This window comes from Ruditapes philippinarum, unplaced genomic scaffold (genome assembly GCF_026571515.1).
Source record: "Ruditapes philippinarum isolate M1 unplaced genomic scaffold, ASM2657151v2 ctg6667_1_1_1_1, whole genome shotgun sequence".
NCBI classification, from domain to species: domain Eukaryota; kingdom Metazoa; phylum Mollusca; class Bivalvia; order Venerida; family Veneridae; genus Ruditapes; species Ruditapes philippinarum.
The window spans coordinates 60079-74800 of record NW_026863160.1 but is presented as its reverse complement, the minus strand read 5'-3'; positions in this window follow the sequence as shown (position 1 = coordinate 74800).

Here is a 14722-nt window from a genome sequence, read left to right as displayed (position 1 = left end):
AAAACTTAAGATCCAAGTTACATAAAGAATACGTAGTGGCAAGTAACTTCTGAAGAAAGCACTTTTCGATATGATGAAAGTCTTAAGGCATTTTTCTTTGCTTGCCTTATGATATTTTTATTATTTTGTACTTTTGTACTTTACATATATTTTTATAAACAACATAATTATTTAAGCCGTTTATAATTTTATAAAATAGTTTCATTAGACTTTAAAATAAGTTTGCATTTCCAAATCCGTTCTTTAATAATAAGAAATCATTAGCATACCAAAAACAAAATGTAGCATTTTAGTACTTCATACAATTTTTAAAAAACGTTTAAAGTTTTACTGTCCGGTTTAAACCTGAAAACGAGATAAATTTATTTTGTTTGGGAGTCCCGAGTTTGCGCATTTAGGAAAACAAACCTTAATCCCTTTTCAGGACTAAACTAGGCAATAAAACCTTTAACGTTTTTTAAATTATATGAAGTACTAAAGCCAATCTTTGGTGCGCTACATTATGTCTATGTCTTTGATATTCTAACTTTTTTTTTGAATAAAAACCTTATGACTGTTATCTTCCAGTTGACGTGTCATTTATGAAAAAAACAACAATCTTATAGGGATTATTTTGCAGGTGCAATTGTAATTTATTTTATGTGTTGTATCATATACACAAATTCCGATTATTAAAACTAAAATACATCTAATAAAAGTTCAAAGCAGTAAGGAAATGAAAAGGGCAATGCTCATACGAGGTGAATGAGAACATTACAATTAATGCTTAGTACGTAATTGAATAATTCTGCATCTACAAAATGCTTATTTGTCTGAAAAATGTATAACAACGCCATTTTCTATTAGAAGGATCAATACAATATCGATGTCAATTTCTATACATAATTACATAATTTTGAATACAAATATCTTTATTCCTATCAGTTCAAGATATTGACAGGACCCCTTAAAATGATATAATTACCTGAACATTATCACCTCTTACCTTCAATTATAGTTGTAACAACGGTCGCCGACAACTTCTAATCGCTTCCTCTCCTACATTGTGGGTTCGTTTCCCGTCGGGGGCCAATCGATTCTTTCATATGAGGAAGGTCAGTGATTCTAACCATGAACCCGCCTGTGCTTAAAAAAGTTCTTCCTCCATCAGTAAAGCAGGAAAGTCGCCATATAACCTTTACAGGGTCGGTGTTACTTAACACCCATCAAATACTTAAAAGAGTTTTTCATTTGTCATATAATTTAATTAAATTACGTGTACATGATTAATTGTTTACAAAACACATCTAGTTTTATTTCGGTTGTACATCTGAAAAAAAAAATGAATTAAGCTGAAATATCAAGAGTTATGTTTTAATACTGCTTTATATTGAATAAACAATAAAGTAACAATATTCATAAAAAGTATTCTTTGAAACATTGCTTAAAATAATTCGTCTCTTAACTGTTAAATTCAACTGATGATGTATTTCATGTTTATCTTATATATCTCCTTGTGAATGAGGAGTTGCCTTTAATGGATGAGGCATCAGAATTGCAGCCACCGTTTATCTCTTTGTGATAGTAAGAGGTGACTAAATGGGTTAGTATAACTTTAATCCTCCTATGGTTTTAACCCCTGGTGTAACTTTGAAGGTAGTTACACCCGGTTATCTTTCCTGTTTTGATGCGCCGTAAAACCAAGCAAACAAACAATTTCAAATTTATTACAAATTATTTTAAATTTATTTCAAATTATTTCTAATTTATTACACATAAAACGAATTCCAACTTGCTCATAAAATATACTTTTATGCTATGTATTTTGAAAACGAGTAATGGACTGTGAAAACTGAAAAAAAGATGTTAATGTCCTTTTGTTCTCTATTTTACGCTTTCATATAATACCTTTCCAATACAAGAACTATTAAAATAATCATTCAAGGATGTTTGAAAGAAACAATAAAGTAAAATTTACTGTTATTTATTTATTCATCTGTGTTTCACATTATTTCACATTGTCAAATCAAATTGACAGACCATTCATGTAATTTATCATAATTGATTGATGAAAGTTCTAGTCTGGCGTTCTCATTATTTCAATGACCTTTATATCAACATCTGTGTCATGATCAGTATCAATTAAAGTAAATATCAAATGCTTTCTTCTACTTTCTAGACTTTTGTTGCTGTGGGATCATGATGAAAGATTTTAGCTTAGGATCTCTTTATATCCTGTTAATAAAAGATACACTTTTAAAAATGAAAATGTCCAAATTGAATTTTTTTGAAGGCTTTGTAATGCAGCGCTTAAACTTGTTCTTGTCAAAATTCTTTATGTTTTAAGATGAATATATTAAATTTGTTACCGAATGATTTTGATAATTATTTTTATTTTGTTCAACCTTTTGCTTTTTTCGAATCATATCATAGTTCATTGTGTCTGCTTGCAAGAAATTTAAAGAACTTTGGTCGATAACCATGATTTATATGAACATGGTATGATAACAATCATTCATGATTGTTCACTAAACGGCGCCACGTTAAAAGACTAAATTGAATATTTATGTTCCATATTCTAAAAGTGTTAAAGATACGTAGGAACGGATTTTTTTATGATTTGACAATAAAGAATACATTATGTGCATAACCAAATGCAATATAATTACAAGTCTATAATATCTACCTCATAAGAACATCTCTGTTCATTTAATTGTTTGCACATACTTTTCTTCTCGAGTAGATTATTCTTAATTTGCTAATTCTTTCAATAATTACAACAAACTATTAATTTATACGAATAGTATTTCAAAGCTCTTCAACCAGTCATTTGTCACAAGAATTGCTACATAGCCACTATCACAATTATCCATAATTTGTGATCGTTTAAAGCATATTCATGTTTTACCCAATTTTTAATAGAATGACACACAACTGTCATGTTCCACGTTCACCATCATAATGTAAACATCTACAGGAGGTTCTCAAATAGTATAGAATAGAAAAACGGAATCCTTAAAGAACGCGCAGTACGACAAAATTGAAAATGCTGCAAGCTCGGTTTTATTGAGTCTATTCATGGACACTAATGGAAAGTGGAAGTAACCGTTCACGACCCCTTGCTGCGGCTTAAGCAGATATTAACATCTAGACATAGAAATGGTGAAACTTTGAATTTAGAAACATCCGCAGTTGTGTTCATTTGGCGGTTTTCACGGAACCTTCGTGCGTGGTTCAGTTGAATATTTTTAAGGTATGACCCACCTAATGCATTACCTCCACTTTGAAGAGTATTCAAATAGGCTAGAACTTCTGTCAATTGCATTGAACCTGAGGGGCATAGGTTCAAGCCCGAGAAGAGGCAACATTTTCTTTCTTTCTTTTTTTCTTTGAACATTATTTATGTGTTTCTCGGATCACTCTTGGAAAAAAATCTTTCGTTTAAATAAAAAAATATTATCAGTATCTTTTTATTGCTAAATTATGGTGATTTTTCTTTTATCAAATATGGTTCCTGATATTTTCAAAGTCTAATAAAATAAAAACTAGATGGTAAAAATATTTTATATTTAACAAGCTCAACCAATATACTTTGGAAAACAAATTAGGCAAACTTTGAAAACAGCCTCTCATTTTGGTAACTTTTAGGGATATTTTGAATAAGGCCCACCAAGTAGGAAAATGGTTAAACAACTTTTTAAAATGGATGGGGTAGGGTATTATTTTTATACATTTTTAAACAATTTGAGTAGAAACAATAATTTTGCTTCTGTCATTTGTTAGCTGAATGCTACTACTTGTTTCTTTACAATGTTGAATAGGAAAACATTTTTCATAATGATTATATTATAGATTATTTAGTGTTTCTCATTTCTGAAAAAGAGCCCTTCTGATAGCCAAGTTTTTGTTAAGAAAAATCTCCAGAACTCGTAAACAAACCATACGGTAAACTTTGCATACAGGTGTCCTTTAAGGTATATTACTGACCTATGTTGTCAATTTTATAGTTCCTTATAGTGCCCATTAGGGGGCTCATACCTTAATACTGCCGTCCATTAACAAGCTAAAATAAATAGAGCCTGCAAAAAATTTTATTTTGCCGTTTTGAACATCCTTTCGAGTCTGTGTTTTCTATTCTGTGACTGGGTCATGTGAAATCGATTATATAACAAACACTCAATATAGTAAAAACATATTAACCCGATGTATGAGACATTTCTTTGAGCAAAGCAGATATCTTAAAGTCTTTGTAAATATATCACAGTTTCATTATTATCATAATATTTATCATTTTATCCGTGAAAATATGATACATAAAGATCCATTTTAACATTTCAACGTGGCGCCGTCTAACAAGCAAACATAAAATGATTGTTATGATATCTTTGCATTTATATCAAGAAAATTGAAAGTTGAACTTTCTGCTAAGAATAAATAGGACTTAACTGGTAAAAAACAAAATGTATGAGACCACGAAGGATTCCGAATATCTTCCTTATTGAGCACTCTTGTCAAACTGAAATGAGGTAACTTTAGAGTTTATCCGCAATTACCTTATTATAAAGCACACAGGGACGTGTACAAGTGCTTTACCATTGGTCTTATTGAAACAAAATCTGACATTTTGCTAATTTAACGAAGGGTCTATTTAATGGCAATCATAATGAGTTTTTTACAATCACTTTGTAACATCGAAGGAGTCCTTTTTCAGAATACAATTGAAGACGTAAAAAATATTGAGCAAAAGAAACAATACAGCAATGTGTTCATCCATTGATGAAATGGATGTTCATCATTTTTTTGTACCTAATGTTCTTAAAGTGCAACAGTTAATTCAATTTACGCTGGAAACAATTCTCTCATTTTACATGTTATAAACGGCCAGGCATTTAGCAAAATATGTTTGAAGAAGGGATAAAGCAGTTATATGTAATTCAACAGACTGATAAATAAATTACAAAAAAAATGTTTGCTTTTTAGAAGGTAACACGAGATAAATTTGTCCATTACTTAAAAACGCGATAACATTTATTTCGCATTAATATTGTTATTGATTGATGCTTAGTGCAATTGAAGAGACATTTTGGAAGGAGTGTTCTTTTTGATTGAAATTAAATTACATTATATGTATTATGACGCAAAAAGGTCAATGATTATCATGAAATCAGTAACGTAGAAAAGAAAGATTTTTTGAAACAAACACTTTTCTTTAACTGACATTTTGCTTATTTTTCTCGCTCTTAAGATGAGTTGAATAAGTAATATAGTTCAGTAGATTGACTATTATAGGGTGATTGGTCAATTTGTGATAAAGAAAACTGTTTGGGATAAAATATAGAAAACTTCCTAAATTTTCATAAAAGAAAAGCTGCCCCACTTCATTTAAAAATGTACGCTACTAGTACATTCCGAAAGATATTTACAGATATGCTTGTGGGCACGGGGATAAGTGATTATGTTTGCATAACAAAAAAGAAGGCAGAATGTTCATTTTTTTACTTAAAGGGAGACACAGGCAAAATTTTCATTTCTTAGTTTTGAAATTTTCATTCATTATTCTGTAAATGTCCTCAAAATGAATACACTAAACAGTCAAAGGAACAAAACTTTTCTCCATATAAAGAATAAAATGGTGTTTTCCTAACTTGACCCGCGTGGGTCAGGTTAGAGCGCTAAGATTTCACAATAGTTGTCACTCTGTACTCTGGAAACGTTAAAAAACATGTCAAATCAATTACTTAGACTTGTTTCAATCATACAATATCCACAATATTTGTTATTGTAACTTCCAGGGTTTGTTCAAATCGCATGACTTGTTTTTAAACTATTCGGTTATTCTGTTCGCGTCAAAATTTCGTTCAACATATATAGATATATTTAAACTTCAAACCCAAAATATATAGAATTTATACAGAAATTCATGTTGGGACTTTAAGAAATGTCATTTTAGGGTGATTTGAGTACAGAAAATCATTTTTATATTTTTGCCATTATTTTGCCTGAGTATCCCTTTAAGTGTTCACTCGGATAGGCAGGCTAGATTCACTTTTACATTTTATTTATTTTCTATCATGCTATTGATAGTGATAGCGTAAAGTGATGTACGGATAATCAACCCTTGGAAATGCAAAACAACTACTAACGCTTCCACTGATTTTGACTACTGTATACAATATTATTTTATTATGTTGATTAATCGATACCTCACCGATATTTATTCTGTGTTTAATGTATGTGTGTATAAAATGAGAAGTATTTTTGTTTTATTACCCGAAACAAAACATTTTGTCATCTTTGTATGCATTTTTGACTCTCCAAACCTTTGACAGTTGGCGCCAAACAAGTAAGAAACTTTGGATAAATTTTGTGAAAAATCTAAACGTATGACAGACACTTTATTGGTCACCTTTAAAACGTCCATTGATTGCAATGTGTTTAAGTGATTTTGTTTAAAGAAATCTGCCGATTTATGGAGTAAGCTGCACCTTCATTGAGGTTGCCCATAATGTTATATTTTTAAGATGTGATTTTGTTGGGTGGGGGTAAACAATCATTATTTTTAGGAGCCACGTATGTAAATTAATTTTGTCTTCAATGTATGCAATAATCCTTGAATAATGCTGTGCAACCTGTTATCTGCCTGTAGAACAGATTTTGAAATATTTAAAATTGTGTTTCTGCCCATAAATGTATTTTTTGTAAAAAAGTCGACAGCGTTTATTCATGAAACATAGTCAACGCTTGACTTATCGCTAAAAACAGAAAAACCTATTTTTTCCCTATCAAATCATAGCAAACGCGCAACTGCTATCGGATCCTCCTCCTTCGCTTCTATTGCTGGGACTTCCTTCCCTTTCCTACATCCGCTTTTCCTACGAATTTCATTACTCTTGTGTCCCTTATTGTATAATAAGAGTCGAATTTGCCTCTTATCTTACCGTTTAACTGCCTTTGCCTTTAGCCCCATAATCTACCAAAAAATTTACATTAAAAATTGTATATAAAATACTTTCTAAAATGCATAGCCTGAAACCTATTACGAGAGCATATTTTTAATAACAAATTTGTTTTGCTTTCTACAAATCAGCCTTTGATATTATTTAAAACACTATTTTTATCATAGTTTGTTTTTTGTTAGTGTATGTCTGTTTTTTAAGTATCTAAACAAAAAAAGTGATAATGATTTTATTTTATTTTAAATTGAGCCGATGTTGTCAATTCAACAACCAAAGGCATGGACAATCACACTTTATTTAATCAGGTACAAAGGTTTTTTTCTATTTTAAAGCTAAACGGAATGTTATTATCACAGTTATAGGTTCATGCAACAATGTTGTTTTTAAAAGGATTAAACCAAAGCGAAATGCAAATGTGCAAAAAATTTCTAGTTCTATTCCATGACTTTGTAAACCTTAGTGCTAAAGCAGTTCATATTTCATGGGCACATTCAGCAATTAAGTAATTGCTTGTTGTTTTATAAAGAGTAATGTAATGTAATATTCGGTTTATCAAATCGGTAGCCTGTGGATCGTTGAAGTTTGTTTGATTGGGTTTTACGTCACACCGACACATTATACGTCATTTGGCGACGTTCCAGCTTTACTGGTGGAGGAGATCGTTGAAATAACTGATATTGCTGAAAAGGCAAAAGCTTTTAAAATGAGGGCGTAAATTTAAATATATGTTTTGCTTACTCAATAGTTTGAGATAAAAGAGACACTGCGTCTAGACACATCTCTTTCTTTATGAAATATCTGCATTATTGAAATTCAAAAGTATCGGAGCAAATGAAAAGTAAGTTTGAACTTAACATTCAATTACATTAAGAGAATCACCACACATAAAAATACACATGTAAAGAAGAATTGTTGAACTTTTTGAGGGACGTCACTGGCAGGGTGGTTTTACGTCACACAACTTTCTCCTATCCTATTAAGGGAAAAGCTATTCAACTAGCTTACAGAACTTCGATGGTTCTTATTAGGTATGCATTCATCTCTAAAATAATGCACCGAGGGGCTCCTGTCTTCCTACGCTAGTTAAGCTGGAAAGCCGCCATATGTTCTTTGCCGTGTTTGTGCAACGTAAATCACACACAAAAAATTAATCTCCTAGATTAAGTTGGTGTAACAAAATCTTTCGTGAAAGACAAAATTTGATAATAAAGAACGGGGATAAAACTGGATTAATATTTAAAATGAAAACAAATTAAACCATTTTTTTCCATGTAAATCTTTATCATCAGGGGTAATTTGGTAAACAATCACAAACTATCCATGTTTAGTAAATGTCCTTCTAACTCGAAATTGTTTCAAATGATGCTTTTAATTAAACAAAATAAGCGTGGAATGATACTTGTTATCCTATCAAGGAAAGTGTTTTTGGAGAATAACATTTTACGAAAAGACAAGGACACAATTGTCAAACTAAAGATAAAATGCAATGGTGTTAAAGTTTCTAGTAAAATTTACTCGAAATTATAATAATTGATAATATTTATAAATTGTATAACTTTGATTACTTTAGCTGGACCAGTTAGACCACAAAATCAGTTAATAGAGGTTATGAACAAATATTAATGCACTGCGTAAATAAACAAACTAATGTAAACTTTATACATGCAAGATGCCAGTAAAATGTATGAAGGCTCGCCAAGTCCCTAAAATGATATTATTTATATTTCACGAAATGCATATTTCATGGATTTTCTAAATAGGAACATATTGGCCATAAAACTGTAACATCATTTATTTGCGTATTTTTCCACTTATTATAAATAATTGTCATATCTCGGCGGTCTACACTTTTGCGATTTTTTCTGGCTATCCAACCAGTTAATACCAATAAATAACTCCGCAGCTGTAAAATGACGACGTTATTCCTTTACTTGAAATACGGTTAGAAAAGTAATTAAGTATTTTGTAAATAATAGAAAATGCACATTCGTTAACGTTTTTCAATCTGTATTACAAATTATTCCACATTTTCTGCACTTGATAAGCATCTAACATGCTCGTAATCCATAATTAACATTTTTTAAACACAAGGAAAATTAAATTTATTTCTAAGGCTTTATGTCCTTTTGTGTAGATATACAACTGCTTCAATATAATAAAATCACATTTTATGCAAATATATTTTCCATTTACTTTTAGTTGCCATTTTCATTTTATTTGTCTTTTTGAAAAGATAAAAATATAAGAATATTTCATTCAAAAATTCAAAGCCATGTTTGTTTGATTGATTGGATTTGACGTCACATATAGGTCATATGGCGACGTTCAAGCTATACTAGTGGAGGAAGACCTCGGATACCCTTCCATACATTTTTTCCAGGCACGAACGGGCACCCGAATAGGACCACCGACGTCAGAGCCATGACAAATAAAGAAAATTATTAAGTGGCGAGGAATGACCCAAGAAATGATAAACATCAAAGTCTTTTGGCAATTTCCTTGTGTTATGTTTATTTAGGGTTTTGTTTGACTTGAGGTTGCGGCCCTTCTGGAACCTGGGTCGCATTTTTCTTTTATGTGTGTGTAAGTGTTATCAAAATTAATGTTTGAATGTTGAAAAATAGTAGTTTAATTTAGATAAATCATATTTTATTGCTTTTACATTTTATACAAAAACAGATACATTGTCACATGTAGACATACTACAAAACAGTAACGAATAAATTAACAGTTATTACATGGATGTTATAGTTATTTTTAAAAAGCAAAAGGGTCGAGCCACAAGTTTTAACAACATAAGAGAATTGGTCCTTCCCACATCGTCTCACTTGTAGTAAAACGATGTGCATAAATTCTGTTGTAATTGAAATTACATAATATGTATATCAGGATAAATGTGTATATCAGAATATAGTACTTGCAAAACATGTGCATGAAAGAAATATGTTTGTTCAATTCCATAGTGCCAATGGCGCATACATGAAATCATTGCTTAGCGGTCAAATACCTCTTTTAAAAAGCAACGTATTTTTCCCGTTCCGGAACGTTTTATTTCGTTTAATATACATGTGTTTTAAAAACAAAGATATATTCTATATTACATCTTTTTTTAAAAAATCGACCTTAAATAATTTTACCGTTTATAAATTTTATAAATTAAAATCTTTCGATTAAATAAAAAAAAGTTCGTACTTTCAAACTAGTTCTTTAATAATGATTATTATAAGACACAGCAAGAAAACTTGAAGTCTTTTTAAGTTGTATATGAATGGTAAATGTATTTTATATAATGTATCGTACAAATAAATTCCCGTTAAACATAATACACTTACACTTAATAGCAAATATGTAAAGCTATGAATGCTAAATTCGTAATTGAAATAATTCTACATTTACATAATGCGTTTTTCCCTGAAAGATTTATAACAATGCTACTTTGTACTCAGTTTTATATAACAGCAATGTCCAATTTTTATATAATATTACACAATTTAAATAAAATTTTCCAAATACTAAGACTTAAAATGATATAATGACTTATATCATCACGTCTTACCTTCAGTTGCATTTGTTGTAACAGTCGCCGACGTCTCCTTTTCGCTCACCTCTCGTCACCGTGGGTTCGAATCATGTCGGGTGAAAACGATTCTTTCATAAGAGAAAACTACGGCTATTTACGGAAGGTCGGAAGTTCTACTCAGGTTCCCGCTATCGCCTTAAAAAAGTTATCCACCAGTAAAGCAGCAGAGTCGCTACGTGAACTTTACAGTGTCGGTGTTACTCAAAACCGAATAAAACACTAAACAGAGGAATTGATTTGTCATATAAATTAATAAATGTAATACAAAAAAGTAACATGTTACTAAAAAGCATTTCTTTGAAAAATTACTTAAAATAAATGGTTCCTTATTCCAGTAAAACTGTTCAAAATGTTAAATTCAAGTATTGCATGTTTTTATGATTTTTCCCCTTGTGTATTAATGGATGAAGCATCATAATTTCATCACAGCTCCAGCAGATTGGATGGTTTTTGACCCCTGGTGTTGCTTTAAATATAGTTACACCCGGTCATATTTCCTGTTTAGGCGCCATATGACCTAAACAGTGTTGGTGCGCCGTAAAACCAAGCAAACAAACAAGTTATTTCTAAGTTAAGACAAATTAAAACAAATTCCAATTTGTTCATACAATATTCATTTATGTTAAACAAAAAAGTTTTTTTTTAATGAGTGACATATACTGTTAAAACTTAAAAAAGAATGAAAAAGTTTTTAAAATCTCTATTTTATGCTTTCATTTAATTCCAATACTTTAAAAAAACACATTAAAATCATCATTCAACAACTTTTGAAAGAAACAATAAAGTATAATTTACTGATATTTAATTATTCATCTGTGTTTCACATTATTTCACATTGTGTGTCAAATCAAATTGGCAGACCATTAATGTAATTTATCATAATTGATTGATGAAAGTTCTTGTCTGGCGTTCTCAATACTTGTTCTCATTATTTCAGTGACATTTCTATCCACAGCTGTGTCATGATCAGAATCAATTGAAGTAAATATCAAATGCTTTCTTCCATTTTCTAGACTTGTTGCTGTGGAAACATTATAAAAGATTTTAGCTTATGATTTCTTTATATCCTGTTTACAAAAGACATGATTTCCAAAAAGCAAATGTCCAAATCCAACTGTGTCTATAATGTAGCGCCTAAATTTGTTCTGGACAAATTAGTTGGTTGTTTTTTTAACACTAATGAAAATTATCTTCGGTACTTTGTTACCGAATTATTTTGATAAACATTTTAATTTTGTTCAACCTTTTGCTTTTTTTCGAATTATTATGATAGTACAAAGTATTTTCTTAGCATATGCAAACAACAGACGATGCATCGCTCAAGCAATATACCTTTCAATACAACTACTTTTTCATGTTAAACGTTGTTCCGTTTAATCATAGTATGCACATTTTTACAAAGATAAATGTCGGCATATATTCACAGAACACTTTCAAATTTAACTTTTAGATAATATATTCTGCATCTCCTCATTATGTTCAATTATTCATTTCATAAGGAAGCAAATAAATAAAAAAACCTTTCCTATTACAAATCCCAAATTGGGCAAATGGATCGTATCATATGGCCCTTTTGTTAACTTATATAGACACCTTAACAAAAGAAATATGCGATTGAAGCAAAGAGATCATTAATGAGAACATTGTTCAATTTGTTCTTCTTAGGAACGAGGTCATGCTCGCTTTAAGATAACAATTTAAAACATTGTCTCATGTAGGTATTATCACAAAATTAATATATTTTACAATTATGCACTATTGCAAAGAACACTTTAAAAATAGGAACGTTTTATCAATGAATATCAACATTTTTGTATAACCACTAACGTTATTTATGCCTTCATAAGATATAAATAAGCAATTTGTAATATGTTTACAGAGAATTGTTATTGGTAAAAAAATGTTCAATAAGAAAATTCAGATATATTCGTAATTGATTTCCACTACCTTGTTCTGACGATTATGTTTATATTTAGGAATATATTTAGAATTTTTCACTACAATACAACTCATTATTAACTATTTTCACATGTCAATCTACTGTTGTAAACAATTTGAAGTTTCTGATCCTTTCATACATAAATCAAGCAGTGGCAGTAGAAGAAAGTATTACAATTGTATCAAATACCTTACAAAAATTATTATTGTTTTATAAACATAATGATTGACATTGTTACCCAATACTAGATTATTTTATATCAATTTACAGCCACAAACACTTTTCATCATGATAAAATTCTTAACCTTTGCTTAACTGTAAATGTTTTGTGTTAAATATATTGATAATACCTTGGCAATGAATATAAACACAACGGAAATACAGATAAATATGTAACCAATATGCACACTTCTTACTTCTGAACTACTGGGATACTTATATTTTCCTTCGAGTTTTATTTATTTATTTGCATTTGCTTATTGTATAATGTTTGCTATAAACAGCCTTCTTAGATTTCCTACCTCCCAAATTGTCATGTAGCACGTAGTAAATTATTACATGTGTAAATAGATATCTTTATTAATAAAAAGAAACAAATCTGTCTTTCTGCTTTAACTTGTTTTCAAGATTTTTATATGAAAAGAGTTGTAAAGGATGTACAGAATAATATTTTAAACAAGTAAAGTAATGAATTTCTCTTGATTTCAAGTACGAACATGCTTCTTGTTAGCAACTTGTAAAAGTACTGTTTCAATTAGTTTCATAATATATCCTTTAATTTCAAACAAAATCACCATATGAACATAAAAATATGAGTGTCAATGAGGAATAAAAAATTCCTTTTATCATTTCCGTTCGTTTGTCGTTTTGAATTATACATCAAAACCAGTTTCATTTAGAATGATTTACAACAAGCGTGTTGTGATTACTCGTAAACTATACAGAATAACTATTGATAATTCAATCTACCTTTTTTCATGTTTTTGTTTTTGCAATATAAAAATGAAACGTCACTAATCAATCCTCAAGCAGTACATTGTATTGATTTCGCTGTAAACATTTTGTAAGTTACTTTTCTATTGTTGCAAATTAATGAAAAAATCTACCTTCTAACGAGTTTAAAGTATCATAGTTATTCATATCATCGTATGAAAAACGTACACTTTTTTGACAAATAATTTTTTATTTATTGCTACTTTCTTGAGATGATGAGCATCTAACGTGCTCAAAAATCTTTTTTGTTTTGACGTCATGAAACTCTTTTTTTGTCTTTTTGAAAAAGGAAATATTTAATTGTTTCTGAGGCATAATGTGCTGTTAATTTTTTCCATATGTACAGGGTTATTTAAACTAGATTTATAAGTCCCAATGCTTCATATATAAAAGAAATAATGTCAAATCAATTAAGAATGTAATCAGTACGGTATACATTTTTACGTCATTGTAACTGATACTTGTAGATGTTCGAAATTTATTAAAATTGAATTGAAATATTTGGCATAATTACGAAGCGCCACGAGACGTGCAGGTTGTTCAGAACAATTACAAAATCTATCAAATAGGTTTAAGTTTTAAAATCAAATCTAATTATTTCACCCTCGAGAATGAGAATGGCACTGAATTATCTAAAACATAAAATTTGATATAACAAACAAGTTGATTCCAAAGGCATTAAATATTTTTGCAAAGATTTCATTTCCCAGAGGATTGTGTAAGAGTTTATCTAATTTATGGTAATATTCAAATAAAATCCGCGATAAAAATTTCTGTTTAATTCCGTATTCAAAAAGAAAACGAAACATTTTGTTTAACTGTTATCATAGAAATTCAATCATACACATATAAAAAGAAACATGCCTTCACAAAGATAGGATCCTCTTTGTAGAATACAAAATGTAGTATCATTTGTTCCTTCCAGCGTTAATTTTCTTTTTCGTCATTTAACGGAAATATCTTAACACGAACTGTTGAAACTAACACTTTAATTTTATAATTTTCGCTCTTAATTTTGGGTCGAAAACATGAAGCTCGACAGACTATTGTGAAAAACTAGAAATTATGATTGTACCGTCGCAATTTATTAAAGAAATCTCATGGTCATGCTGGACTTCCGTAATAGATGATTTTGATCTATTATAAGTTCATATCCGGGATATGCCCTCGTTCCGTTTCTTTTTGAGAATAAAAATGTGTTTATTAATGGACAATTTGCTATATATGGCTTATGTGCAATAACTACCCCTCCCACAAACACTCCTTAACCCATTT